This window comes from Microcebus murinus, chromosome 14 (genome assembly GCF_040939455.1).
Source record: "Microcebus murinus isolate Inina chromosome 14, M.murinus_Inina_mat1.0, whole genome shotgun sequence".
Taxonomy (NCBI): Eukaryota; Metazoa; Chordata; class Mammalia; order Primates; family Cheirogaleidae; genus Microcebus; species Microcebus murinus.
Genome location: NC_134117.1, coordinates 72,924,595 through 72,939,339, shown reverse-complemented (window position 1 = coordinate 72,939,339; position 14,745 = coordinate 72,924,595). Strand labels below are relative to the sequence as shown.

The following is a 14,745-nucleotide window of genomic DNA, read 5'->3' as shown; positions in this document are numbered from 1 at the left end:
TCAATCTACAATGAAGTCATGAATATTGAATCTATAAGTCTACCTAAATCTGTAAAAGCAATGAAAGGCAATTTGGAATTTCCTGAAAATGTGAACTGTAAACTTATTATTTCCTATCGGGATGTTGGCTGACTTAGTCACAGGTTGGTTTTCACATTCATTCTGATCACACCTGACAGAGGCCCCATTTCCATGGTTGAACTCCTGTCACCAGGGCTCTTTCTGGTGCCAAAATGCAATTTGGGAAACTGTGCCCCTTGAATGTGCTTTTTTGTTTTGCAAAATCTGAGAGGATGTCAAAAATTTCACTTTCTCCCTCCATTCTTGTAAAAAAATAAAAAATAAAAACACAACAAAAACTTCACTTTTGCTCAATTTTTTTTTTTTTTTTTTTTTTTAGAGATGGGGGTCTCACTGTATAGCCCAGGATGGTCACCAACTCCTGGGCTCATGCAGTCTTCCCACCTCAGCCTCCTGAGTAGCTGGGACTATAGGCATGCACCACCATAGCCAGAAAGCTCTATCTTTTAGTATTTAAAATATTTATACAGTGTGAAAGTTCTTCCTAAGGACTAATACATGAAATTATCTATTCATTTTAAAGCAGTTTACCTGAGAAAATAGTTAACTTTCATGTATTTATCTACTAATTCAATAATGCCTCAAGTCCTTCCTCCTGGCAGGGGACCATGCCAGTTGCTCAGGATGAAGCAGTAAGCTGAACTTGGTCTTTGCCCTTGATAACTGGTGAGCAACAGAGACAGTTCTTGTTAAATAAAACAGGATAATTTCATTAAAAATACACATGAACATGTCTTCCAGCAGCACATATACTAAAATTAAAATACACATGAACACCTACAGAAAAAATCATTTCTAGCAATTGGCAAATACTTTATGAGAGTTTATTGATCCCTGTGCTTGATGGTATGCAAGATAAAGAGAAATTCTTCTGTTCTTGCTTTTAGAGAGCTGACGGCCAAGCTGAGGGATAAGTCAGACATTATGCATTTTCAGAAAAAGAAAAAAAATACATGAATCACATGTAACTGGAAACAAACAAACAAAAAAACTATTGGAGAATAGAAAAGTTTGACTAAATCACAGAGTAAAGAAATGACTAACATAAAAATAACATCTCCAATCAATCCTTGTTTGAAATAAATATATATTGAGTACCTGTAAGGAACTCTGTGCTGTACTAAAAACTGTAAATAACAACCAGCCACACTCAAGCCCTCCTGGAAAAGTCAGAGCAAACTATTGTAGACACTGAATCAGTGGCTTTAGTGTGAAGTCATCCATTTTAGGGTAAAATTTCATGGGGTTAGAACATTCTAACAAATGGAGTTAGAATAAGTCCCCTCTCCCCTCATTCTTAGCAATATTATATCCACAAAGTAAAAGTGGATTGATAACATATTGGAAGGCTGCACTTTTCTCTTTTTTGTTGAGACAGTCTCGTTCTTTTGCCCAGGCTAGAGTGCCATGGCATCAGCCTAGCACACAGCAACCTCAAACTCCTGGGCTCAAGTGATCCTCCTTCTTCAGCCTCCCAAGTAGCAGGGACTATAGGTGAGCACCACCACACCCAGCTAATTTTTTCTATTTTTAGTTGCCCAGCTGATTTTTTCTATTTTTAATAGAGATGGAATCTCACTCTTGCTCAGGTTGCCTCAAACTCCTGACCTCAAGCAATCCTCCCACCTCAACCTCCCGGAGTGCTAGAATTACAGGTGTGAGCCAGGACCTTCCTGCCATGCACTTTTTTCTTTTTTTTTTTTTTTTTTTTCCTTTTTTTTTTTTTTTTTTTTTTTTTTTTTTTTTTTTTTTTTTGAGACAGAGTCTCGCTTTGTTGTCCAGGCTAGAGTGAGTGCCGTGGCGTCAGCCTCATGCACTTTTTTCTATACGCATAAGTTAAACTCCTTAAAGCAAACTGAAGCTATTATGAAATATTTAGAATAAGACATAAGAGTTGGCCGGACGTGGTGGCTCATGCCTGTAATCTTGGCACTCTGGGAGGCCAAGACAGGAGGATTGCTTGAGCTCAGGAGTTCGAGACCAGCCTGAGCAAGAGGGAGACTCTGTCTCTACTATAAATAGAAATAAATTAGCCAAACAACTAAAAATAGAAAAAATTAGCTGGGCAGGTGGCACATGCCTGTAGTGCCAGCTACTCAGGAGGCCGAGGCAGGAGGATTGCTTGAGCCCAGGAGTTTCAGGTTGCTAGGCTGATGTCATGGCACTCTACCCCAGGCAACAGAGAGTCTCAAAAAAAAAAGCAAAACTTGTCAGATAACATGGTTCCAACCTTCCAGGATAAGTCAAGAAAGGCAATGGCTTAGAGTTGAGACAGAGCCACAGGGCAGCACTTTCAGAGTGGTGGATTTAAATAGCAGGATTTCTGTCATTCTCTCTCAGTCCAAAGCTGCCCTGTGTGTGATATAGGGGACATTTAGCCACTCAGGGTGTTGAGTGCTTGAAATTCGGTTAGTGCCACGGAACTCTTTCATCTTATTAATGCAAAGTTGAAACCTCTCACCCATTAAACAACTCTCCATTTCCTCCTCCCCATCATCCCCTGGCATCCACCATTCTGCTTTCTACCTTTATAATTTCAACTACTCTAGGTACCTCCTAGGAGTAGAGTCATATAGTATTTGTCCTTTTGTAGTCCCAGCTGCTTGGAAAGTTGAGGCAGGAAGATTGTTTGAACCCTGGATTTCAAGATCATCCTGGGTAACATAGTGAGACCCTATCTTTAAAAAAATAAAACAAAGGCCGGGCGCGGTGGCTCACGCCTGTAATCCTAGCACTCTGGGAGGCCTAGGCGGGTGGATAGCTCGAGGTCAGGAGTTCGAAACTAGCCTGAGCAAGAGCGAGACCCTGTCTCTACCATAAATAGAAAGAAATTAATTGGCCAACTAATATATATAGAAAAAATTAGCCAGGCATGGTGGCGCATGCCTGTAGTCCCAGCTACTCGGGAGGCTGAGGCAGGAGGATCGCTTGAGCCCAGGAGTTTGAGGTTGCTGTGACCTAGGCTGACGCCATGGCACTCACTCTAGCCTGGGCAACAAAGTGAGACTCTGTCTCCAAAAAAATAAAAATAAATAAAAATAAATAAAACTATTAAAATTAAAAAAAATTGTTGGTAGTCTAGTGGTTAGGATAAAGAATAAAAAAGAAAAAAGTAAAAGAAAAGGCTGAATAATCATTGTATGTGTATACTACATTTTGTTTATCCATTTATCTATTCATAGACAGTTGGGTTAACTCTTCCTTTTGACTATTGTCAGTAATGCTGCTATGAACATGGGTGTACAAATATCTGTTTGAGGCTGGGCATGGTGGCTCATGCTTGTAATGCTATCACTCTGGGAAGCCAAGGCAGGAGGATCGCTTGAGGTTAGGAGTTCAAGACCAGTCTGAGCAAGATCGAGAGCCCATTTCTACCAAAAATAGAAAAAATCAGCTGAGTGGGGTGGTGCCTACCTGTAGTCACAGCTACTTGGGAGGCTGAAGCAGGAGCCCAAGAGTTGAGGGTTGCAGTGAACTATGATGTTGTCACTGCACTCTAGCCTGGGTGACAAAGTGAGACTCTCTCAAAAAAACTAAAAAACACAAAAAACCCCACAAAAATCTGTTTGAGTCCCTGCTTTCAGTTCTTTTGGCATATATACCCAGAAGTGGTATTGCTGGATCACAGTAATTCTATTTTTTGAGCATCTGCCATAACTGTTTTCCATAGTGGCTATATTATTAAACATTTCCACAAACAGAATAAAAGGACTTAAATTTCTGTACATCCTTGCCTTAATTTAAATTTAAAAACTGATACTCAATCCACTTATTGAAAACTTTTAAGTATGTTTGAAACAACTTAGGGACTGGGCATGGTAGCTCACACCTACAATCTTTTTTTTTTTTTTTTTTTTTTGAGACAGAGTCTCGCTTTGTTGCCTAGGCTAGAGTGAGTGCCATGGCGTCAGTCTAGCTCACAGCAACCTCAAACTCCTGGGCTCAAGGGATCCTTCTGTCTCAGCCTCCCAAGTAGCTGGGACTACAGGCATGAGCCACCATGCCCGGCTAATTTTTTCTATATATATTAGTTGGCCAATTAGTTTCTTTCTATTTATGGTAGAGACGGGGTCTCGCTCTTGCTCAGGCTGGTTTCAAACTCCCGACCTCGAGCAATCCGCCCGCCTCGGCCTCCCAGAGAGCTAGGATTACAGGCGTGAGCCACCGCGCCCGGCTCACCTATAATCTTGGGAGGCTGAAGCAGGAGGATCACTTGTGGTCAGGAGTTTGGGACCAGCCTGAGCAAAAGTGAGACTGAGTTTACACTAAAAAATAGAAAAAAAAAAATTAGCCAGGCAACTTAAAATAGAAAACATTAGCCAGGCATGGTGGCAGGCACTCGTAGTGGGAGGCTGAGGGCAAGAAGGATCACTTGAGCCCAGTAGTTTGAGGTTGCTGTGAGCCAGGCTGATGCCACAGCACTCTAGCCTGGCAACAGAGCAAGACTCTGTATCAAAACACACACACACACCAAAAAAACCCCAATTTGGGTATATGAATCTACTTTTTCAGCTGTAAATTCCATGAATTCTAAATATACATTAAATATTTCCAATTAAAATTTAGCAACTGCATTGAGATGTACTGTAAGTGGAAAGTACTCACCAGGTTTCAAAGGCTTAATACAGAAAAAAGGAATGTAAAATGTCTTATTGACAATTTTATATGTTAATTACATGTGAAATTATATTTTGGACATATCCAAACAAATACAAATACTAAAATTAATTTCACCTGTTTCTTTTTACTTTTGCAAATGTGGCTACTAGGAAAAAATTACATTATATATGTGGCTAACATATTTATTTATTTTTGAGACAGAGTCTCACTTTTTTGCCCGGGCTAGAGTGCTATGGTATTAGCCTGGCTCACAGCAACCTCACACTCCTGGGCTCAAGCGATCCTCTGCCTCAGCCTCCTGAGTAGCTGGGACTACAGGCATGCGCCACCATGCCCGGCTAATTTTTTCTATATATATTTAGTTGTCCAGCTAATTTCTTTCTATTTTTAGTAGAGATGGGGTCTCACTCTTGCTCAGGCTGGTCTTGAACTCCTGAGCTCAAATTATCCTCCTGCCTCAGCCTCCCAGAGTGCTAGGATTACGGGCATGAGCTACCGCACCCGGCCTGTGGCTAACATATTTCTACTGGACAGCACTGCTATAGAGGTCACCTCCACTCCCAGCACATAAAGCCACCAGATTCTGAAGATATACTCCTCTTTGAGCTGCCATTGTTTCATGTCAAATAAACTCTGTTCTTCCTTTCTTCTGCCCTTAACATGCACATCTGTCTTTTATCGTGGGAGGATTCCCTCAATGGAAACTTCTGTCTACTCTTACTGCAAAAGGTTGGGGTATCCCATGGTGACCTTCTGGTGTCCAGCCTTGAGTATCCTATTTCCTATGTTTTGTTGGTGTATCAGATCCTGATGCCTTCCCTTAATTAATTCCTGTGCCTGGCGAAGGCTGGGGGCAGCCTGACACCAGCAAGGAAAGCTCAGGAGATGTGTTAATGTGTTTACAGTCAAAGGACACCTTCCTTCTATCTTTGATTTTACAATGCTGCCTTGCCATAACTCCTTCTGTACATTTGTGATTCTTATCCACTTAACAGCTTGAGTAGTTTCCACTGTGGAAGCAGTCAGGAATCCTAAGCTGACTTGGATCTATGTGACAGTCCAATAGTGGGGCAGGACCTAGACCAGGTGTAGTCAATTTCGGTAACTGCTGCCTTCCCATTTGAGGGTGTGTGTGGGGACCCAGGAGGGAAACTGGAAATGTCTTATACATAGAGTCAGAGAGTGGAGGTGAGGCAGGAGAGCTGTTGTTGTGACTATATTTATGTTGCTCATATGAGGGTCATTCATGATGCAATAACATTCACCACCCCTCCAGTCAAAAGTAAAAATAAGAATTCTTCCTGGAGAATAAATTGTGCATAAGTGTTTGTTTTAATAAAATTTTTATTTTGGAGTAGTTTTAGATACAGAGAAAATTTGCAAAGATATTTCAGGGAGCTTCTGTATACCTCCACCCAGTTTCTCCTGTAGTTAGCATCTTATATAACTGTGGCACATTTGTTAAAAATAAGAAATTATCATTGCTACTATGTTCTTAATTAGACTACAGACTTTAATCTGATTTCATCAGTTTTTCCATTAATGTCCTTCTGCTGTTCTAGAATCCAATCCAGAATCCCACATTGCATTTAGCATACTAGCTTTTTATATACCAAGATCTCGACCCTATTTACCACTCATATTAGAAATACTTATTTTTTCATTAGAGAATAGGCTCTGAGGTTTATTTTGTGTGTATGAGTTATGTATAATCCCTATATAAATGTAAAAGTTTATTTGTATTGGCCATGACTACCAAAGACTATCAGGGCTATACTTATGATTAAATGGTGATTTGTTTGTTATTTCAGTGAATGGATGTATTTCCTGCTTTGTGAATTAGTTACTATTCAGGATTATTAGTTGCTGCAGTGAGGGAGGCCTTAATGCGGAATCATGTGGTGTTTCCAAGAGGCTCCATTAAAGAGCGTTTGTTATAGTACTTGGGCTGTGGTTGATCTGGGGGAGGGTCCAAGGAAACAGGCGTCTATTCTGGTTTGGGTGCTTCAGAAAGCAAGGGCAATTCAGTGATTATCTTAGTTTTTGTCTAGAAAGCAGGAGGAACTGAGCAAAGCTAGAGTTGTCACTGGAGAAAAAGCAGTAGTCATTCTACTTGGCTGCGAAGGGATGTTTAATTCTTTTTTATGTGATTGCACAGTGCCAGTTTTTATCTGTTCAGGCACGATTACCGAGTGGACTTATTTTCTCCTTCCATCGTGTCACAGAGACCTCATTTGATATCAGTATTCTGTGAAATTGTTTATATTCTCCAGGGGATCCAAGACAGCTACTGCGGGTTCTCAGGGTTGCTTTCTTAACACTGCGGCAGCTAATCACATTTAGATGGCAAGCAAAAGGATACTGCTTAGCAGCTGTGCTACAGAAATGACAACTCTTGGTCCCTGGTACTGCTAATTCCGACTGTGTGCATGTACTTAGTAACTCCTCATCAAGGGCCGGGAAGTTGTCTTGTTCAGAGCAAACACAGCAGCCCTGGATGGAGCAGCATCAAATGATACTGAACTGGACGCGTGCTTCTCCAGCGGCGAAGGTCTTGGTGGTGACATCCTCCACCGTGCACTCTGCCCCTGAGGACCTCACGCTAGTCCTGCCACCCGGAGGAAGCCGGGGCACGTGAGACGACTTTACGGTACCCAGTGGACAGTCAATCGTTTCCGTCTCTCCTGGAGCTGGGGGTACAGGCACTCCAACTCCGTTGCTCTTGGGTTTCCTTTCTTCCTCTGCAGGAAACGACTCTCATTTTCCTCTCTCCCGCTGGTCTTCAGACCGGGTCTCCTTTCGGCTCACCCAATCGGCGTCCGCGAGTGGCCAGCGCGACCGCGTCTGTCCCGCGCCGGCCCCGCCCCCCAGGTTCCGCCCCGCGACGGGCTGGCCAATCGCCGGCTCCAGCCCGGGAGCGTCACAGTGGCGCCGTCGCAGTTTCCCCACCCGGCCCTCCGGGCGCCAGCCGCGGGGGCGCCTGCCGCGGTCCGTGAGTCCTCCGGCTCGGTGGGGGAAGTGCGACTGCGCCGCGTCTTCCTGAAGGAGGTGGGGGTGGGGTCCGGCTCGCGGTCACGCCGGCAGGTGGCCCGGGGCCGGGGAGCCCAGGGCGCGAGGTCAGTCCGAGGCTGAGCACGCCGGGAGCAGGAGGGCTTCCGACGCGCAGCGTGCGCTCGACGGGCGGAGCTGAGGTCTCGGGCCCGCCGCGCTCCTCACGCCGCCCGGAGAAGCCCCGCCCAGAGCGCGCTGCCGGGTTTCCATGGTGACGGTAAACCAGTCTCAACTGCCAGTGCCCAGCGTTCCACTCTCCTCTAGGTGCTGCGAGGGACGACGGAGGAGGTGGAGCGCGGAGACGCCGAGCCCGAGGTGAGGGCGGCCGCAGCGGGCGGGCGGTGGGTCCGAGGTCGAGGGCCCCGGGACCAAGTGGGGACTAGACCCACCGGCGCTGGAGTCTGGGATCCGGGCGGGTCTTGAGGAAGCGCTTCCGCCGGGCAGGAGGACGGCAGCCCTGGGTGGGCGGGCATCAGGGCCGGAGGCGCGAGAGGTCTTAACCACCTGCAGGAATACCTCCGGGGTTATTGGGTTGTTTTGAGAAAAGAGGCTCTTTTTGCTTTAGTTTATCTGTGTATGTATTTATGTTTAGTGACAGAGTATTGCTCTGTCTCTAGCCCAGGCTGGAGTGCCGTGGTGTCAGCCTAGCTCACAGCAACCTCAAACTTCTGGGCTCAGGCGATCCTCCTGCCTCAGCCTCCCGAGTAGCTGGGACTACAGGCATGCGCCACCACGCCCTGGCTGTACTTTTTAAGGCAGTTCATTCACATACTTAAGAATCAGAAACTTGGCCGGGCGCGGTGGCTCACACCTGTAATCCTAGCACTCTGGGAGGCCGAGGCGGGAGGATCGTTTGAATTCAGGAGTCGAGACCAGCCTGAGCCAGAGCAAGACTCTGTCTCTACTATAAATAGAAATTAATCGGCTGACTAATATATATATAGAAAAAATTAGCCGCACATGGTGGCGCATGCCTGTAGTCCCAGCTACTCGGGAGGCTGAGGCAGGAGGATCCCTTGAGCCCAGGTTGCTGTGAGCTAGGCTGACGCCACGGTACTCACTCTAGCCTGGGCAGCAAAGCGAGACTGTCTCAAAAAAAGAATCAGAAACTTGCACAAGGCCATATTACTCAAAACTTCATCTTTTCTCCATTTCCTTCTTTCTGAGGAAATAGTTTCAAGCCTTTGAACTTTCTTCTCCAGAAATCTCATTTCTTCTTCTTATATGGGCATTTCTCCCCTATGTTCTTCCTTCGTTAGCTTTACTAAATTTGTATACTTTGGTCTGAAATATTTCTTCATTGATTTCCTTTGCCTGTTGGTCTTTTCTGTTGCATGTGTGTAGTAGGCCATTTGTTTTTTTTTTTCCCTTTTTCTAGATATACTCTTAAATATATTTTGCCCAGATTTCTTTTCTTTTTTTTTTTTTTTGAGGCAGAGTCTCGCTTTGTTGCACAGGCTAGAGTGAGTGCCGTGGCGTCAGCCTAGCTCACAGCAACCTCCAACTCCTGGGCTCAAGTGATCCTCCTCCCTGGTAGCTGGGATTACAGGCATGGGCCACCATGCCCGGCTAATTTTTGCTATTTATTTTTAGTTGGCCAATTAATTTCTTTCTATTTATAGTAGAGACGCGGTCGCTCTTGCTCAGGCTGGTTTCGAACTCCTGACCTCCAGCAATCCGCCCGCCTCAGCCTCCCAGAGTGCTGGGATTACAGGTGTGAGCCACCGCGCCCGGCCCTATATTTTGTACAGATTCCGTTTGAAAACATCTAGGAAAGAACCTGAGTTTATCAGGTTTCAGGTGGATCCAGGGCTTTGTCTCAGGCTCCATATGTCTTCTTCTTCTTTCTTTATTTTTTTTTCAGATCAGAATCGCCTCGATAATCAGTGGCCCGGGATAAGCCCAGCCTCATCTATCTGATCAATTCATCACTTCTGAGCGCTGGGCCCGCAGGACCGCTCCAGGACCTCAGAGGCCCGGGCGTTGCCGCCCTCCAAGGGGCCTAGCTGCACAGTGCTCCGAAGAGGGGCTTCGCAGGAGGAGAGCTTTTCATCTCGGGTCTGCCGGGCAGGCTGGGGCCACTACCCGATCAAATAAGATCAAGTTGTAGGCCGGGCGCGGTGGCTCACGCCTGTAATCCTAGCTCTCTGGGAGGCCGAGGCGGGCGGATTGCTCGAGGTCAGGAGTTCGAAACCAGCCTGAGCAAGAGCGAGACCCCGTCTCTACTATAAATAGAAAGAAACTAATTGGCCAACTAATATATATAGAAAAAATTAGCCGGGCATGGTGGCACATGCCTGTAGTCCCAGCTACTCGGGAAGCTGATGCAGTAGGATCGCTTGAGCCCAGGAGTTTGAGGTTGCTGTGAGCTAGGCTTACGCCACGGCACTCACTCTAGCCTAGGCAACAAAGCAAGACTCTGTCTCAAAAAAAAAAAAAAAAAAAAAAAAGATCAAGTTGTAGGCAGGGGGAGGGGCGCAGGGGCGGGCGCACACACTCACCTCGCACGCCCCGCGCATTCGCGCACCCACTTGCGCACCCACTCACACTCGGCCTACGCGTGCCTTCCACGACACCGTGGCACCACGCACACCACCTCGCCCCAGGCCACTCTCCCTGCCGGGTGTCTTCTTTATAAACGAGAGTTTTTTTTGTTTGTTTGTTTTTGTGACAGAGTCTTTCCTTGTTGCCCAGGCTGGGTTTAATTTCTGGGCTCAGGCCCGGGGCGGTGGCTCAGGCCTGTAATCCTAGCACTCTGGTAGGTAGAGGCGGGCGGATTGCTGGAGGTCAGGAGTTTGAAACCAGTCTGAGCAAGAGTAAGACCCTGTCTCTACTAAAAATAGAAAGAAATTAATTGGCCAACTAAAAATATATAGAAAAATTATCCGGGCATGGTGGCACATGCCTGTAGTCCCAGCTAACAGGGAGGCTGAGGCAGGAGGATCGCCTGAGCCCAGGTGTTGGAGGTTGCTGTGAGCTAGGCTGACGCCACGGCACTCACTCTAGACTGGGCAACAAAGCGAGACTCTGTCTAAAAAAAAAAAAAAAAAAATTCTGGGCTCAAGTGAACTTCCCACCGCAGCCTCCCTAGTAGCTGGGATTACAGGGGTGGGCCACTGTGCCCAACCTACAGTTAAGATTTTTTTTTTTTTTTTTTTTTTTGAGACAGAGTCTCGCTTGTTAACCAGGCTAGAGTGAGTGCCGTGGCATCAGCCTAGCTCACAGCAACCTCAAACTCCTGGGCTCAGGCGATCCTCCTGCCTCAGCCTCCCTGGTAGCTGGGACTACAGGCATGTACCACCATGCCTGACTAATTTTCTATATATATTAGTTGGCCAATTAATTTCTTTCTATTTATAGTAGAGATGGAGGTCTCGCTCTTGCTCAGGCTGGTTTCTAACTCCTGACCTCGAGCAATCCGCCTGCCTCAGCCTCCCAGAGTGCTAGGATTACAGGCGTGAGCCACCGCGCCCGGCCAGTTAAGATTTTTGTGTGTATTTTTTTTTTCATCTTAAAAATAGGAAATATGCCCTTGAGTACTGTTGATAGGAATGTAAAATGGTACCACAACTATGGAAAACAGTATGGAAGTTCCTCAAAAAATTAAAAATAGAATAAATAAAAAAAAAAAAATGCCACAGTCGAGAATGCATCTAAAAAAAAACAAAAAAAAAAAAATTAAAAATAGAATTGTAATATGATCTAGCATTATCACTTCTGAGTTTATGATCCAAAAAAATTGAAAGCAGGGACTTGAACAGATATTTGTACACCCATGTTCATAGCAGCATTGTTCATAATAGTCAAAAGGTGGAAGTAGCCACAGTGTCTATTGGTAGATGAATAGGTAAACAAAATGTAAATGCAGGCCGGGCGCTGTGGCTCACGCCTGTAATCCTAGCTCTTGGGAGGCCGAGGCGGGGGGGATTGCTCAAGGTCAGGAGTTCAAAACCAGCCTGAGCAAGAGCGAGACCCCGTCTCTACTATAAATAGAAAGAAATTAATTGGCCAACTGATATATATATAAAAAATTAGCCGGGCATGGTGGCACATGCCTGTAGTCCCAGCTACCCGGGAGGCTGAGGCAGAAGGATCACTTGAGCCCAGGAGTTTGAGGTTGCTGTGAGCTAGGCTGACGCCACGGCACTCACTCTAGCCTGGGCAACAAAGCGAGACTCTGTCTCAAAAAAAAAAAAAAAAAAAAAGTAAATGCAATGGAATATTATTTAGCCTTAAAAAAGGAAAATCCTGTCACATTCTGCAACATGGATGAAGTTTGAGGATATTATGTTAAGTGAAATAAACCTGTCACAAAAATACAAATGATTCCATTTATATGAGGATCTAAAGGAGTCAAATTTATTTTTATTTTCATTAATTTATTTATTTTGAGACATAGTCTCACTTTGTTGCCCAGGCTAGAGTGAGTGCTTTGGCGGCAGCCTAGCTCACAGCAACCTAAATCTCCTGGGCTCAGGCAATCCTCTTGCCTCAGCCTCCCGAGTAGCTGGGACTACAGGCATGCGCCACCATGCCCGGCTAATTTTTTCTATATATATTAGTTTGCCAATTTAATTTCTTTCTATTTATAGTAGAGACGGGGTCTCACTCTTGCTCAGGCTGGTTTCGAACTCCTGATCTCGAGGGATCCGCCCACCTCGGCCTCCCAGAGTGCTAAGATTACAGGCATGAGCCGCTGTGCCCGGCCAGGAGTCAAATTTATTAAACAGAAAGTAGAATAATAGTTTCAAGAGTCTAGGGAAAGGGGGAAGAGTGAGTTGTTTAATGGGTACAGAGTTTCAGATTTGCAGGTTGAAAAGGTTTTAGATGTGTTTCACAGCAATGTGAAGGTACTTAACTTTGAAATGTACACATTAAATGGTTAATTGGTAAATTTTACGTTATATATATTCTTAATCACAATAAAAAGAATTTTAAGGCCGGGCAAGGTGGCTCATGCCTATAATCCTAGCACTCTGGGAGGCCAAGGCAGGTGGATTGCTTGAGGTTAGGTGTTCGAAACCAGCCTGAGTGAGACTCCGTCTCTACCAACAATAGAAAGAAATTAATTGACCAACTAAAAAAATATGTAGAGAAAAAATTAGCCGGGCATGGTGGCTCATGCCTGTAGTCCCAGCTACTCGGGAGGCTGAAGTAATAGGATCGCTTGAGCCCAGGAGATTGAAGTTGCTGTGAGCTAGGCTGACGCCACGGCACTCACTCTAGCCTGGGCAAGAAAGTGAAACTCTGTCTCAAAAAGAGAAAAGAAAGAAATATAACAAGTTATTTAAGAGTTTTATTGTAAAGCTTATTGGACGATATAAAGAATCTTACCAAAATCAAGATTTATGTAGCCATTACTCCCCCCCCCTCCTTTTTTTAATTCTAAGAGACAGGGTCTTGCTCTGTTGCCCAGGCTCAGGTGCAGTGGTGAATATACAGCTCACTGTAACCTTAAATTTCTGGGCTCAAGGGAGCCTGCTGCCTCAGCATCCTGAGTAGCTAGAACTATAGCTGTATACCATCACACCCAGCTAATTTTTTTTTCCAGAATATTATGGGGGTACAAATGTTTTGGTTACATAAATTGCTTTTGTACAGTTTGAGTCAAAGTTACTGTACCCATTAGGTGTGAATTTACCCATCACCTCTTACCCCCAGTCTTTTTAAAATTTTTAACTTTTTGTAGAGCTGGGGTCTCACTATGGTGCCCAGGCTACTCTCAAAGTCCTGGCCTCTTGGAGTGCTGGGATTATAGGCGTGAGACACCTCTCCTGACTTTCATTACTCATTTTAAGAAATAGAACTCTACCCTCATCTTTATGACACTTTATGTAGTCCCGGTCATCAGGGCTCCCTTCTTTACCCTGGGGTGATCACTGTCCTCAATTTTATGCTTATCAGCTATTGACTTTGCTTTATAATTTCTCTAAAATTGTTTGTATACCAGAAAGAGATGTTTAAATAGTATTGCATGACCTTGAGCTTTATATATGTTGTCTTCATAATATATGTTTTCCTCAGTGCCTTGCTTTTGTTAATTAATGTTATCTTCAAAGAATTATTCCATGTCCAATGATAAAACTATAGTATTTTTTGCTGTTTTATAGTATTCCATTTAATAAGCAGAACCACATCTTATTTTTCAACTCTTCTGTTAAAGGATTTATAGGTTGTTTCCAGTTTGGGACATTACAGTGGTGCTTTGAACAAGCATGTGTCTCCTGGGCCACGTGGAATTGTTGGGTCATAGATTTGTTCACATTTAACTTCATAATATAAGGATATTTTCCAAAACAGTTGTACCAGGCTACCTCCCCTACCCCAGTGGTACTGCTGTATCATATAGTAAGTATATATTATTTAACTTAATAAGAACTGCCAGACTTTTCTACGGTGTCATACCATTTTTATTTTGCATTCCCATTAGCAGTGTGAGAGTTCCACTTGCTTTTTATCTTCACCATCACTTGATATTGTCAATTTAAAAATGTTTAAATTTTATTCTAGCCATTCTATAGGGTTATATAGCCATATTTCATCATACCTTTAATATATATTGTGGTAATGGCTAGTGATGTTGATTATCTTTTCATGAGCTTATTTGCCATCCATGAATATGTTTATGAAGTGTCTATTTAAGTGGTTTGCCCTTTAAAAAAATTGGATTGTCTCCTTCCTGTTGAGTTTTGAGAATTCTTTATGGTTTCTGGATACAAGTCCAGACGTGTGATTTGCAATTATTTTCTTCCCATTTGTAGTTTATTTTTGTCTTCTCTTAACAGTGTTGTACAGCAAAAGTTTTAAATTTTGAAGTCAATTTTGTTAACTTTTTTTTATAGATTATGCCTTTGTTATATCTAAGAACTCTTTGCATAATCCTGAAAATTTTCTCCTATATTTTCTTCTAAAAGTTTTGCACCATTACATTTTACATGTGACATAGAAGTTTTTATTTATTTTTTATTGTCTTTAAAGATAGTGTCTCACTTT

At 44.0% G+C, this 14,745-nt stretch overlaps 1 protein-coding gene and 2 non-coding genes across 3 annotated transcripts in view; 1 reads left to right on the top strand and 2 right to left on the bottom strand.

Moving 5' to 3' along the window:
- The first annotated feature begins 5,138 nt into the window (after positions 1 to 5,138).
- ZNF487 (zinc finger protein 487) overlaps positions 5,139 to 14,745 on the top strand; it is a 56,615-nt gene continuing 47,008 nt past the window's right edge. Inside the window, 2 exon segments of the mRNA XM_076010252.1 lie at positions 5,139 to 8,067; positions 9,617 to 9,810. The gene's annotated coding sequence lies outside the window, so the exon portion shown is untranslated.
- Positions 9,613 to 9,981, bottom strand: LOC142875838 (small Cajal body-specific RNA 2). Its single transcript, XR_012923118.1, has one exon.
- LOC142875839 (small Cajal body-specific RNA 2) lies at positions 10,075 to 10,379 on the bottom strand. The gene has a single exon (XR_012923119.1).